Source organism: Mus pahari, chromosome 7 (assembly GCF_900095145.1).
Source record: "Mus pahari chromosome 7, PAHARI_EIJ_v1.1, whole genome shotgun sequence".
Classification (NCBI taxonomy): Eukaryota; Metazoa; Chordata; class Mammalia; order Rodentia; family Muridae; genus Mus; species Mus pahari.
Window position 1 is genome coordinate 92,621,386 of NC_034596.1, and position 15,144 is coordinate 92,636,529.

Here is a 15,144-nt window from a genome sequence, read left to right on the forward strand (position 1 = left end):
AAACCATCCTAGGCATAGAAGAGCACATAAACATTTGTAGCTTCCATTTGTTCAATACCTACAGTACTTGTGACCATCAAACATATCTCTCATGTGAGAAAACTAGTGCCCAACCCAGCATGTGAACCAATAATGAACAATACAGAAATATTGTGAAGATTAAATTAACACAATACCTGATGGTAGGAAATATTTAGTGCTATCTGTTGTTACTATTAAGTTGGAAACCAAATAAATTTTCAATAGTTAAAATTATGCACACACACACACACACACACACACATATACATATACATAGCCTTTATAGTGTAGCTACTACCATTATCAATGAATGTACTATGGGTGAATAGGACAGTCTTGCAGTGTTCTTTGTAACTAAGGTACGTTGGAATGACCCAAATATATACACTGTCTAGTTCACAATTGTCCTCCTTTTTAACAGAATAGCTGTCTCCGGTCTGATCCCTCATATCCACACATACTGATGGACTTATTTCCCCAAGATCTTCTCATCCTGAAGCTGAGCATGTTCAGTTCTCTTGTTTCTTCCTCCGGGTTTGTTTTCATCATTTCTATAACTCTCTACTGAGAATCCTAGGGTGTTCACTAGGGGGATTTATTTCAAATTGCATCATTCACGGAGAAAAAAATTCCAGGGGAAAATGTCAGCCTAATAGAGAATACTAACATGACTCTTCGCGTTGCCCACGGGTTTTGCTCTTGTTAGCAGACTGCTGTGGATGTTCTTTTACAGTTTTGCCCAAAAGGAACAAGAAGAAAAAATTTAATATGTAGTAAAACACCATAAGTGGGAATCATTGCATATGTTTGCACTAGGCCAGATATTTAATAGATAAATGTCAGATGAGGGAAATCTTAGGAACGTTATAGGCAGAATCTATTGGAGTCTTTTTTAAAAAAAACCACATCCACACTAAAGATTGACTCTCACACATAAAATCAGAATGAAAAAGAGGAAAAAAATCATTTTCTCAGAACAAAAGAGCATGTTTAATAATCAGAATTGAAGAGGCTTCCACAAAGCTAATGAAAATATCTCAGGACTGAAGGCGAGAGATTTCATACTGCATTCAGTCTCCTAGAAATGGCTTCATGCAAGCTACATGGCCTCAGGCAAGTTACTTAACCTTTCTGCCAGTTACCTCATCTCTACAATACGAGGCAGTAAGTTTGGTCTGAATAACACATGGACAGATGATAACATCTGGGACACAGTAGGTGTGCTCAGTGAATGGTTCTTGATATTACTGTTCCTGTAAGTAGTTTGTAATATGTGAAAATGTGCACAGCCCAGTAGGATGCATATTGAGGTGCTTATGCATGTTCTAAACTATACAATCTCCATATGCTCCACTCACTCTTTTTATATGTGGGTGAAAAGTTAATGTGCAAAGAAATACATAAAAATAATAGGCATCAAGAAAAATATCCACGCTGACCTCCCTTTATTGTGTTTAAAGGACACATATTTATTCCTCCTGGTTTCTCGTTCCACTAGGTAGCAGGAAAGCATGCCCACCCTTAGAAGCAAACGATATCTTACTTGAAGAACTCTGTATTGGGACTATTCATTAGCTCTGTTCAACACCAAGTCCCTGAAGGGTCATATTCTAAGATGACATCATCTCCATCTTGCTTTCACAGACGAGTCCTCTGATGCCATTTTCTGAGACTCCTGAGGATAGTCTGTGCATTCACTCCCTGCCAAGAAATGCAGTTCTTTCATTTCCCAAGTTGCTTCCTAACTAAGTTAATTATTCTACTGGTTTATCCCATGACTTACGTCCATGTCCATGTGCTGCTCAGACCTCACTTGTTTCTTTACTAGGACCTGCTCTCATTTTGTGTCTTAAAAGTGCTGAGAAACTCATAGGCAGCTGGCCAGTGGTGGTGGCACACACCTTTAATGCCAGCACTTGGGAGGCAAAGACAGGTGGATCTCTGAGTTTGAGGCTAGCCTGGTCTACAGAGTAAGTTTCAGGATTTCCAAGGCTACAGAGAAACTCTCTCTTGAAAACAACAAACCTCATAGGTATTTCTACTCTCTCACTCCACCCCATGCTCTAAGTGCTTGATGGCAAACTTATAGAGAAAGTAATGACAAACAGCCTCAGAAGAAAGGCCTCCAAATATTAGTAGACCACTCTGGTCACAGTGCCTTCTTGTAATTAAACTTCATTTATTTGGTGTTGCTATATTACAAAAGTGATACATATTCACTGTGGAGGAAATAAATTCAGAAGTAACAAAGGAGCAAAAAAAGGATTCCAACACTCTTAAACAGTTATCCATAGTTAATATGAGCCAATTTGCTATCTATCATTTATCTATTTATCTATATTTTCACATATCTATTTGTGTACCTACCTATCCATCATCTATCGCCTATCTAGTTGGTATAAATATCAAGGCAATATAGGTATTTACTCATTGTGGACTGAGGCAAGAAAGAGAGCACATACCTATCTCCCCTGGGACAGATGCAAGTGGAAGTCTGAGGTATTAAACACCACTTTGTCAGAATCTGGGGCACAGTAATCGCTATGCAAAAGTGTCTGGCAGTTAGTTGTTCCCGAGTGAACTAAAGGTACACATGATGGAAAGAGGGCCTTGTTGGTCCCAGTGATATGCCTATAGGTTAGGAGGGAAAAATGGCAGCACAGCCAGCAAAGCCATTTGTCCCTGGTTCCAGAAGTAACCATCAAAAAGACCCACTTCAAAGCAGGAAGTAATCATCAGAAGACAGGAAAGACCAAATGTCCTGTGAGCATGTTTGATGAAAGCAAAGTGGAGCAACCCTGCTGTATTTAAGAACATGAGCACAGACGCCATCTTTCTGAGGACTTAGAGAGAAGCTAAATCCTTCCATTACTTGAGTAAGGCTAGCCATAAAATATGACCTAAGCAAGTGGCCAGCAATGGTGTCACACATACATTTTTAAATTTAAGTTTAGGTACCTATTGAAATTTGTAACTGCAGATCCTGTGGTGTCTTTATAGATTGTTTCAATGAAATAACTGTAGTATCATCAGTAAGCCCTTCCTCTGTTGCACTCATCCAATGGCAGTCTTTTTCCTCTTCCCTTGAGCATGGGTACCCTTGTAACTTGCCTCAAGCAATAGAATGCAGTGAGGAAAAATCATGTCAATTTGGTTGTCTATATTCCAGAGACAAAGTCACCAAGACCACACCCATAGTTATGAAAGTCATTTGGATTTATTGGAAAGTTGTTGGAGGAACACTGCCCTGCTAGGAGCACTAAGTGTCTCAATACTAAGGGGTTTATGGTAGGTAATTGGGGGGGGGGTGTATTTCAAACAGTAGGATTTTGCCCTGGAATACAAGTTGTCAGGGAGGATAAGTAATTTTATGATTTGACATGTTAATAATTTTTCCTCTAGAAAGCAGAAGGAATGAAATGAGATTTTGTTGTAATTAGCAACAATATGAGGCAGTAGTCACTCATATTAGCCACAATGCCATTATTCTGTCTGTTTTTCACTAGCATTACAGACTAGAACACAAAATGACCTTATCTAATATCAATCCACAAAGAAAATATTTGTGCTCAATAGGAAAAAATCCATGACATAGTAGTGAATACTTAGATAATTCATGATAAATAAAAATTACAGATGGCAGGGCCTAGATATCAATGGTTGTTTTCATTCATATATATATATATATATATATATATATATATATATATATATATATATGACTAATGTTGAAAGACTTGAAAACTTCTAACATTGCTTAGACTATTCCATCAATGATATAAGAAATCCAGCTACTTTGAGACCACCTAGCTAGAAGGAAGTCCAAGTTTACCATATGAAGTCCAAGTTTACCATATGAAGAAACCACACACACACACACACACACACTCACAAAAAAAACCATTATGCCTAGCTGAAAGCAAAAACTAGAACTGCAATCATAAGACTATAGTCATGTCATCTTGAATAATCCCTATAGATGATATTAGCTGAGACTGAAAATATGGTGGATCAAAGAAAACTTGTCCATGCTATGACATAATATACTTCCTATTACACAGAAATGAAGTAGCTATAGTATCTAAGCTGCTATGCTTTGAGATACACTGCAGTAAATAAGTAAAACAGGTAGCTAGCAGGATTCTTTCACAATGGATTGGTCAATATTCTCCAGAGAAGTGGAACCACCATGAGAATCTGTCTCATGAAATTACAGAGGCTTGGAGGTCTCGTGACCAGCCACATGTAAGCTGGAGAGCCAGGGGAAGCCAGAGCTTTGATTATAAACGCTTGAGAACTAAGAGGACAAGTGGGTAATTCTAAGCTGAGGACAAAGAAAGAAGATGCATCATTGTAAGCAAGTAGACAAGAGTCAGATGGAAGAATTCTGCCTGCTTTTGACTTCTATTCAGACCATCCAAGACCTGATAATGCTCACCCACACTGCTGAGGTTATCTGCTTCACTCAGTTCCCCCAACCGAATCTGATCACATCAGATAAAGCCTTCATAAATGCACCCAGAAATAGTGTCTACATAGGAATTTCACATCCCAGAAAATTATTCACTGTGGCTGATATGATAGTTCCTGCTTTTCAGAATTAAAGCTTTAGCATGGGACACGGAAATTATTATTTAAAACTTTTTAAACATTAGCCACAGAGTGATGAAAGGAATAGTTCCTTTTCCTCCAGGTTATCTCCAGAATTCCTGAGGCATTTTCTGACTCCATCCCTCTCAGTTCCCAAGAGCAGTTCCAGTGAGTTCTAGGGAATGTGGGGAAAACTGGCACTAATACTCTTCCAAGCAAGAGCTGTTGTGCCAGGCCTTCCCCACAGCCAAGCCTGTTCTCTATAACTGTTCTGAGGGTGCCAGGGGGGCCTGAAGCTCCCAGGCTTGACTCAGCAACCCAGAGAACATTTATCACATCAGAGCAGCAACCCTTCTGTGCCCAGGGAGCCCCTCCTAGGGCCTCAGGAGAGAGTGTGTTCCCAACAGTCATTATTTTCAGTGCCAGAATATCATGGCAGCCAGCAGAGAGCTATGAGATTTCTGGTTAACTGTCAGCTGGAGATGTCAACTATATTCTGGTAGTGACTGAGTTCTAATTACAATAGAAATAGTAAAAAAAAAAGAAAAAGAAAAAGTACAGGATATTTATCAATACCAGGTTGTATTTGCAATGGGGGCTTTTGCCTCTGGGGCAAAATAAGATATACAAGTAGCAAAATGTGAAATAGTGCAAAATCCTGTACTTTACTGCTGATTCTTTGTTTCGCTCTACTCTCAGTAGATCCCACTCTCGCTCCTTAAGTACTTACTTTGCACAGGTTTCTTCTTTTATTATATATTTTCATCATTTACATTTCAAATGCTATCCTGAAGTCCCCTATACCCTCCCCCAACCCTGCTTCCCAACCCACCCACTCCTGCTTCCTGGCCCTGGCATTGCCCTGTACTGGGGCATATGATCTTCACAAGACCAAGGGTCTCTCCTCCCATTGATGGCTGACTAGGCCATCCTCTGCTACATATGCAACTAGAGACACAAGCTTGGGTTTCTAATTCTCTCTGATCTTTCTGTCTGATGTATGCAGACCTATTCCAATGCAAACATTAGGAAAGTCATAGTTAAGGTGAAAAGTATAGCTACAATTGGTTTTAATTATAGTTTTGAACTCAGGACTGCTTAAAGAGCAGACAGTGCTCTTAACCACTGAATCATCTCTTTAGCCCTAATTGCAGTTTTATATTTAATTTATTATTCTAAGACTGTATTATTTCAACATATAATCTACATTATGCTTTTAGTACAGCCCATTTCGAGACCCATGATGTGGGAAGGCACCAATCCCTCACACTCTCAATGATGCTACATTCTGCTTGCAGATAGGAGACTAGCATAGCAGCCCTCAGAGAGACTTTACCCAGAAGTTGACTGAGGCCGATGCAGATACCCACAGACAAAGATAGGATAGAAGTTGGGGTTGCTTAAGGAAACGTTAGGAATTGAAGGCCATCAAGGAGATGGCAAACCCACAGGAAGAACAACAGTGTCAACTAACCTAGACCCCTAGAAGCTCCCAAAGACTGAGTCACCAACCAAAGAGCTTACACAGGCTGGTCCAAGGACCCCAGAACATATGTAGCAGAGGGCTGCCATGTCTGGCCTCAGTGGGAGATGATGCACCCAATCCTATAGAGACCTGATGCCCCAGGGTCTGGGGATTGAAGTGAAATTTTTTTGTTTCTTTGGAGACTCAGTTGTGTCGTGTGATGTTTTTCTGGAAACTGTCTTAGGAGAGGATGTTTTTGCTGAAGTCAATACATGGGAGGATGTTTTGCTGAGAAGAGACACATGATGTTTTGTGGAGGCAGCCTGGAAAAAGGGGCATGTGATGTTTTGCTAGAGCGGACCCTTGAGAAAACACATTATGTTTGGAAAGGGTATAAATATAACCCAACAGACAGTAAATGACGCTGTGTGGTATGCTTTACCAGTCTTTGCTGGTCATTATTTGCTGTGACTACATAGAGAGAAATGCACCAAAGAACTTCTGGTGGTATTCCAGTGGCTTCTAGCTGGTTCTGCGGACTTGAGCCAATTAGCAGAGCCTTGGGGTTTCTTCCGGATCGAACTTCTGTTGCTGATTCATGTGAACCGAACTGCTGCTATCCTGACAAAACAGATTGGATTTGCTCCAAAGAACTATGTTTAAACAGACCCAAATCCTCCTTTGCTCTGTTAGCCTCTCCTTTCACTACCCTCTGGTGGGTGGTGGGCTAGAAGGGAGGTTAAAACAACTAAATCCCTTATTAAAGTAGATTTTGAAAATTCTAAGCCTACAGGGGATGTGAGGGGTGCCACCCTCTTAGAGGGCATTGGAGGGGAGGGGTGGGAGAGGGTGGAGGAACTCTAGGAGGGGGGCACCAAGAGGGGAGGCATCATTTAGGATGTAAATAAATAAATAGTGTAAAACATTTAAAGAAATATCTTACATTCTTTTTAATTACAGAAATTCAATGTGTGTTCTCCACCCATATGAAGCATACCACAATGGGAAAAAAAAAAAAAAAGAAAAGAAAAACAGGCTACATTTCAAGTGTTCGGTTGTATATCATTATGACTCCCATTTTGGAAAAGACATGCCTAACATTACTGAAATTTGTCTACTCGTTTATCTTTTCAATCATTAGCAAGTAACTCTATGCAATAAAAATTTCAAACTATAACATTAGATATGTTGGAATTAGCAGAAGTTTGGAAAAGCTCGATAAAATGTTCAAGAATTACAAATCCATCCATTTGGTTCTGAATCTAGAATTACAATCCATCGGATGTCCATAAGGTTCCTCAAATTACACAATGTGGGTATGGCAGAAAATGAAAAAACACAAGCAAGCAAACAACAACAGAAACCAAGTGATTTCAGAAAAACCTTATGGAGCATAGAGATGAGCCTGGCTTTGTCTAACCATAAGGTAAATTTCCTTTCTAGGAGCATTTCAGACAGGTAAACACACAATCTAAGAAAAGGAAGGGCAGCCCACTTCTGCAGGTCCTAGAAGTGACATCGATTCTCAGGTTCCTATAAAACTTAGGTTAACAGAGGAAAAAATAGTCTTTAAGAAATTCTCCTTAACAAACTGACAGGCTATAATAAGAGGCATGAACTCGAGGTCAAACTGTGAAAACAAGGAAAACATCACATTACTACGATTCAAAGAGCATTTGGTTCTGAACCCAGATGTACCTGAGTTCATGCTGTGAGGTGGGGCAGGGGCTTGCTAGGCACCCATTTCCCTCACGAATCACAGGGCTTTAGACATGTTCTAAAGTCACCATGTGACTCTATGTAGACAAACCATTTCCCTATGTGTTATTCTGAAAATGAACATCAAGGATCTTTGCCTTATAAATAGCTGCTGCATTGTTCTGTGAAAGTCCTGAAAATAAAGTAAAAAGAGTGCATTGTGTAACAGGTCAAGCTAAAATAGTATTCTCTGGGCCCCTGCTAACTAGCTGCTATACATGGCAGATGGGTCTTACTCCCCAAAGCATCCCGGGAAAAGCAGTTTTAGAAATGTCAGCTTGAATAGCAGTAAACAAGTGCTTATAGATGAAGTCTATTGTCTCAGCCATAGTTAAAGTTCTAGAAAATAGTGTTCTCTGATCCAGAAATACACCAACAAATCTTTTATTAACACAAGACAACAAGCTAGACCATGGACTGACTACTTCTTGGTTACATATTCGTGTTCTATCTAACTGGCTGTGGACATGTTGAATATAGATACCTGTTTCCTGCTAGTCACTCATCTGAGTGCATTAAAAGTAATTTTATCCCACGTGTTGTTTTGCATGGTCACCTGAAGTGTCTGAAGTAGAAATTTCTGGAGACTCAGCTGTGTTGTATAATGTTTTCTGGAAACTGTCTTGAGAGGATGTTTTTGCTGAAGCAAACATGTGGGAGAATATTTTGCTAAGAACAGACAAGAGGTAACTTATTTTTAAAGCTGTCTGGAAATAGGGCCCGTTATGTTTTGCTGAGTGGACACTAGAGAGTTCGCGTGCTGTTTGGAAAGAGTATGAGTACAACCCAACAGGCGGTGGACAATACCGTGGCATTGGTTCACCTTGCTTCTTGGCTGACTGTTTTTCATGACTTCATAGAGAGAAACGCACCAAAGAACTTCTCATGACATTCCACTGGTAGCTTGTTGCTGCTTCTGTGGACTGAGGCCAATTGGCAGAGCCTCATGGTTTCCTCTGGTTTGAACTGCCTTTGCTGATTTATGAATGGTGTTTTTGAGTGGATGGAGCTACTGCTGCTGATTTGTGTGAACTGACTTGCTGATATCCTGATAACGAAGAATAGAATCACTCCAAGGAACTATTTCTAAATAGGTCCACATCCTCCTTTGTCCCTCATCCCAAAGTCTAAACAGGGACATGCTCTCCTTTGCTCTATGAACCTTTCTTTTCCCCTGCTTGTGGTGGCTGGTGGGCTAGAAGGGAAGTTGAAGCATTAAAGACCCATAATTAAAGTAGGTTTTGAAAAATATTAAGCCTACAAGTGTCCCGCATTCCACAGATGAGGAACCTCAGGCACAGAGATGAGGAGTAGCTTGTCCCGCTTGTTCACCAAGTTTGTGAGCTGTATCTAATGGCTGTTATATAGTCCTGGTACCTATCCAAATGCCTGTACTGTTGAGTAATGATATAAATTCCCGTTGAATGAATAGTTATATCCAAAGCACCTCATATCTCACACTTTGTCTTCTATACATTCTCTTCTCCACCTGGGCTGCACATTGAATCACTAGGGCAGGCATTTTTAAAAATGTCCCCCGTGTTTGACAAATTGATTGGTCCTTGTGATATTTTTTTTATAGCTCTCCAGATGATGTTAAAATGCAGCCAAGGTTAAGAACCATGGCTCTAGTTCAGTGGTTCTTAACCTTACCTATGAATTTTCATCACCTAGGGGGGCTGTAAAATTCCGTTGCTCAGACAACATCCCAAACCAACTAAATCAAACTCTCTGGTTCCTCTAACAAGGTGTATCTCAGATTTTAATTTGTTCTGCATTTGTATGAAGACCTGTTAAAATGCAGATTCTGGTTCTGTGAGTCTCCAGTAAGCTGCAGAGAAGACATTTATCAAGCCCTGGGTTACAACTAGCACTTAAGATCTGAATACCACACTTTGTATAGTCATGACCACTGTGCAGCCACATTCAAGTTCTAGGGAAGGTGCTGTGATGAAGTCAGAAATGTGCTTAAGTTAGCCACTGATGTTGGCTGAGAGTAAAATGCAAGCAGCAAAGAGCAAGATAAAATACTTATTCAATCTACATAAAATTGTCATCCAGAGGACATGGATACAAGCAATCTTGTAATCTTTATTCATATATTTAAATCACAATGAGGGGTAGAAGTTATATGTCTTGCTAGTAGTCCAATATGCTTCGTGTTGACAAAAGTTGAAGTGTCCCTTAAGAAAGGGGTGGGGTACAATGTGGTCCCTAAGTAGTCTTGGTAGAATATGTCTGCCACACATTTTTGCAAGGAGAAACTGTGACTCAGGAAGCTTTACTGTGGTTCAGTCCAAACATCAACTCACACATTGGTGAGTGTCTGTGGCAGATGAACAAGACTTAACCATGCCTCCTGGCTCTGCTCTAAGTGCTGCCAGTCAATTCTCCTCCATTTTTATTTTCCTCTTTGACACTTATCAATGACTGTTAAAAAAAAAAAAAGGATTGCTTCTAAACTGTCTTCAAATACTGCCATTGTCACTTACAGCAAGCATCCCTCCCCACAGCTACAGGGAAGATGACTTCATGACTTATTAATATGACAGCTGAAACTCTTCATGGTTAGATGGACGATATGTCAGATATGCTAGCTTGGAAATCTGCCAAGACCATTTAATAGCTATGAACAGCTCTGGGTAATTTTTTGTGCCTGTGGCTTAGTTTTCTTATAATACATGTACATCAGAAATAAAAGGGTAATTATACATACTTAGGGATATGAAATTAGTTAACATATGAAACAGACAACCCTGCAAGTCTTGCAGTGAATTCTCAGCAAGAACAAGTTTATTGCTATTTGACCATTGAGCATTTCTGCTGTTCTTTGAAAATTGTGTGTATGTGTATGCATGTGTGCATGAACATGCAAGTGTATGAATACCCTCTCTCATGCATGCATATATGTGGAAGTCAGAGGACAACTTGCAGGAGTCATTTCTCTCCTTCTACCTCATGGCTCTCGGGGATCAGACTCAGATAGCCAGCTTCAGAAGCAAACACCCTTACCCACTGAGCCATCTCACTGACCCCATGCCTAATTTCTCTTCATGAGACAGCAAAGTCAAGGGAGCTGGAGCTCAGAAGCATAGATTCAAAGCCTTCTCCACTCCTGTTAACCACACAGGTTATGCGACCTGCTTCATTGTGCTGCATCTTGGTTTCCTCAAGTACAAATGAAAATAATGAGACCCCCACCACACACACACTTTTTAGAGTTGTTTCCAGGATAAATGAAGGTGAAAATACAACATATTTTCATGACTGTTGTCATTATCATTATCATCACTGTGTACCCAACCCTGGGCCTGCAGAGGTAAATAAGAATCTTCAGTCACATGCTTGTTGGAGCTATAAAGAAATCACAAATGTAAATTAAAACCTTCAATTTAATAAGGATTTTCAGTGTCTAGTCATCCTTGCAGAGCAAGTAAGAAAGTGGAAATTCTGTCAGTTAATATCTCCAGTGTCTAGAGTCACTCTCTCAGTTTACAGCTGTTATTTTTTTTTTTTTTTTGCACTTTGCTTTGGGCCTTTCATTTGCTTAAAACTGATGGCATGAAGAGGGATATTCATCTGGATTCCCTCTCTAAGCTGACAGCGCACTGCCACTATTATTACAATGATTAATCTCTGTTCTTTCACCACTGACTTTGACAGGCAAAGGAAGGGGGTTGATGTCTTACATCTTGACTTTGATAGACACATTCCTCCTCAGAAAATGAAGCTTATATCTCCTAATCTCACATTATAAGAGCCATATTCTCTGGCCCAGCTAAGCCTGGACCTTCCAAACACATGTCAGATAGAATCCTACTCATGTCTGTAATTGCCAGATATGTTACAAAGAAAAATATCGATTTTTCAAATGGTTGTCAAATAATAATCACTAATAATATTTATCTACAAATACCAGGACAATTTATTTGAGATCCAAGGCAGGTAATCTCCAGTTTCCAGGAATATCTGCCTTTTATTCACCGTACTGTGATGTTTGCCTTCAAATCTATGAATGCAGAAAAATAGCTCTCATGAGCAGAGATTGGTAGGAAGGAGATGTAGAAAGTGGCCAGTGTGCTCATGAAAACTGTAGTGCTCATGAAAACATCACACTGACTTTGTTGGATGGCAAAACTAATGGCTATAAAAAGAAATTCTAAGTTGGAATGAATGTAAGGTACTTTCTCTGTGAATTTTATAAGATGTTCCTAGCAAATGACAACACATTTACTGGCTTAAAGGAATAGAACTTTTATCCAGAACTTTTGCAGTTAAGACATCTCAAAAACTAAGTATGGTGAGGCCACACTCCAAAACTCTAGAGGTAAATCCCACTTCTCATGTAAACCTTTTAAGTTGATGGCTTGGAGCTGCATCACTCCAACCTCTACCTCCATCTTGACAGCCTCTTATAAAGATTCTTGGGTTAAACATGTTTCATATTTGGCTATGGTCTAGACTAGTCTCTGGCCTCCAGAAGACCAGTCAAGACCAGAATAGGGTCATTTGTGCTAAATCTCACATGATTAAGCTATACTTAGAAATGAAAAAGTTTGAAAAAAACAAAAGAAGGAGAAAATGACTTCCAGTAAAACCCAAGTTGATGTCATAAGAAAATGACATTTGCTGTTTTAACCCTATAAGGAGAGTGACTTGGAGATGGTGTAATCAATTCCTGTGTCTTCCCTCTCTATCCTCCTCCCTGTATCGTCCTCCTCTGATCATTTTGCCTAGAATGCATGTGTTTCCCTGGTCTAGAATCACAAAGATAAGCCAATTCAACCTTTTAAATCTGGTTATTGGAATTGAAGCCCAACAGAATAATACAAGATGATCTCATTTCAAGATACTTAATTTAATCATGTTCTTCAAAGACCTTTTTTATTCCCAAATAAGGTCATATTTTTTAAGTTCCTGATATTTAAATGTGGACATGTCATTTTGGGGCCATGGCTCGACCCATTACAAATATGCAAAGGGCTAAATGATTTGTAATTATAATCAAAGAGAATCAACCACGGGTCATTTGTTTCCAGGATGATGTGGGGTCCTAAATATCACATGCACTTAAGTCCTAGCCCTTGAAAGAGAAGGTTTTTGGCCTTTTGCTTGATGTTTTGCATGTACTCAGAGTGGAGGCCAGCATGCCCATGACACTGCTATTCACAAATGGTCCTTCTTATGTAATCATTTGCTGGCTGGGTTCCATAGACAGAATCAATCCCCTCTATGAATCTATTCATCTCCCAAGACCTCTTCTCCCCGAAGCTTAACCTGGCCCAACCAAGCCTACAGTCACTTTTTTATTTTTTTGAAAAGTTAAAAATTCCTTAAATTTTTATTCCTGGTACCACTACCACAATTTTCAGGGCAATATACCTGATGTAATGAAAAGAAAAAGGAAAAGCTACAACAGATAAAAGACCTAAGGACTGTACATCTAATTGACACTCCACTGCATTCATCAATAGCTGCACTTTTTGCAAACTGTGGCTATGACAATCCTGAACGAGAAGGGTTTCCTGGTTAAGCTGCAGTAACTTTTCTGACTATGGATCATCGTTCCTTCTGTGGCAGAGTTTTATAGTTCCTCTAATGCATTTGGGACGACTGTCTCAACATAACCTGCGCTTCCCTGACAACTCCTCGCTCTCTCCTGCTGAGAACTGTAGCCATTTCTGTTTTATTTTAAAACCTTCTGCTACCCTATCCCCGACTTCCACCTCCAGATCCATAGCCGCCACCATAGGGACTGCCTCAGCTTCTTCCACCAAATTGCCTCCTTCATGGGTCCATAATTTGATTGTTGCTGTCCACTATAATTTCCAAAGCCATTATAGTTACCACCACCACCATAGTTACCTCTACCAAAATTTCCTCCTTCACTGTAACCATCATATCCTCCTCCACCACCATTGTCACCACCTTGGTCCCCATATCCTGGTCCTCCACCACCATAACCTCCTCTACTACTGTAACCAGGACCACCACCATAGCTGCCACCATCACCTCCCAATCCATTATACCCACCATCACCACCTCCATATCTACCCCTGCTGCCACCACCAGAGCCACCAGAGCCACCTCTTCCACCAAGGTTTCCTCGATGACCCATAAAGTTGCCAGACCCACCCCACGACCTCTCTGGGGTCCAGCAGACTGCATGTCTTGTTTAGAAAGGGCCTTTTTTACTTCACAATTATGCCCATTAATAGTGTGGTATTTCTTAACAACAATTTTATCACCTGTGCCATGATCATCAAAAGTTACAAAAGTAAATTCTCTCTTTTCCCCACTTGCCTGTCTTCCATAACTTCTACGGTTTCAATCTTGCCATACTTTTCAAAGTAGTCTCTCATATTATATTCTTCCACATCCTCTTTAATACCAACAACAAAAATTTTCTTCACTGTTAGATGGGCATCAGAATTCACAGCATCCTCTCTAGAAACAGCTCTCTTTGGTTCCACCACACGCCCATCATCCTTGTGTGGCCAAGCACACATTGCAGCATCCACCTCTTCAACACAAGAGTAGGCTGCAAAACCAAAGACTCTGGGACATTTTGTTTGGGGATCTCTCATTACCACACAGTCTATAACTGTGTCCCATTTCTCAGAATGTTCTCTTAAGCTATCATCTGTGGTTTCAAAGCTCAGACCACCAATAAACAGCTTTCTCAGCTGTTCTGCTTCCTTCAGATCATGGTCCTCATTTTAAGACTGGACTTGCCTCTTCTAACTCGAGTTCAATATGGACTGGAGTCACTTTTAAACAAATATCTTACCTTTGACAGAAATATAATTATTTAAAGGCCAATAATTCCTAAACATCATAGACAGCTTTCAAGGGGAATTCAGACATTTCATATCCACGGTCTGTTGCTTGACTTAAAAGCAAGTAGCCAAGTTATAGATACTCAGACCTTCAAGACCTGGAGCTGCCTTATTTCTTCAGTTAGGTCCATTGACAATTATAATTTATAGATGAGAGAAGATTTAGTATCACCTAAGATAGTTAATGTAGCACATACCATATACAAACACCAGTCACAGTCTTTGCCTTGAAGCATCCAAAGTACAGTGGAAAACAGATGTCAGTAGTTTAGTGCCTAAATAAATATGATGTCATGACTCAGTTAAATGCTGTCAGGCTACATGAATTTTTAGAAGGGAAAAATGAAGGATCTCACACAAGCAAAAAGGCTTCCAATGAAGCAGTAGAGTTATTGACATTAAGTAATTGACATTATTGATATTGAGAGTGTGGTGGTTTGAATGAAGATGATGCCTCTCCCACACATTTGA

The 15,144-nt window shown here is 39.9% G+C and overlaps 1 pseudogene; it reads right to left on the minus strand.

The window, feature by feature from the left end:
* Positions 1-13,525: 13,525 nt before the first annotated feature.
* Positions 13,526-14,538, minus strand: LOC110324853 (annotated as a pseudogene).
* Positions 14,539-15,144: the final 606 nt, after the last annotated feature.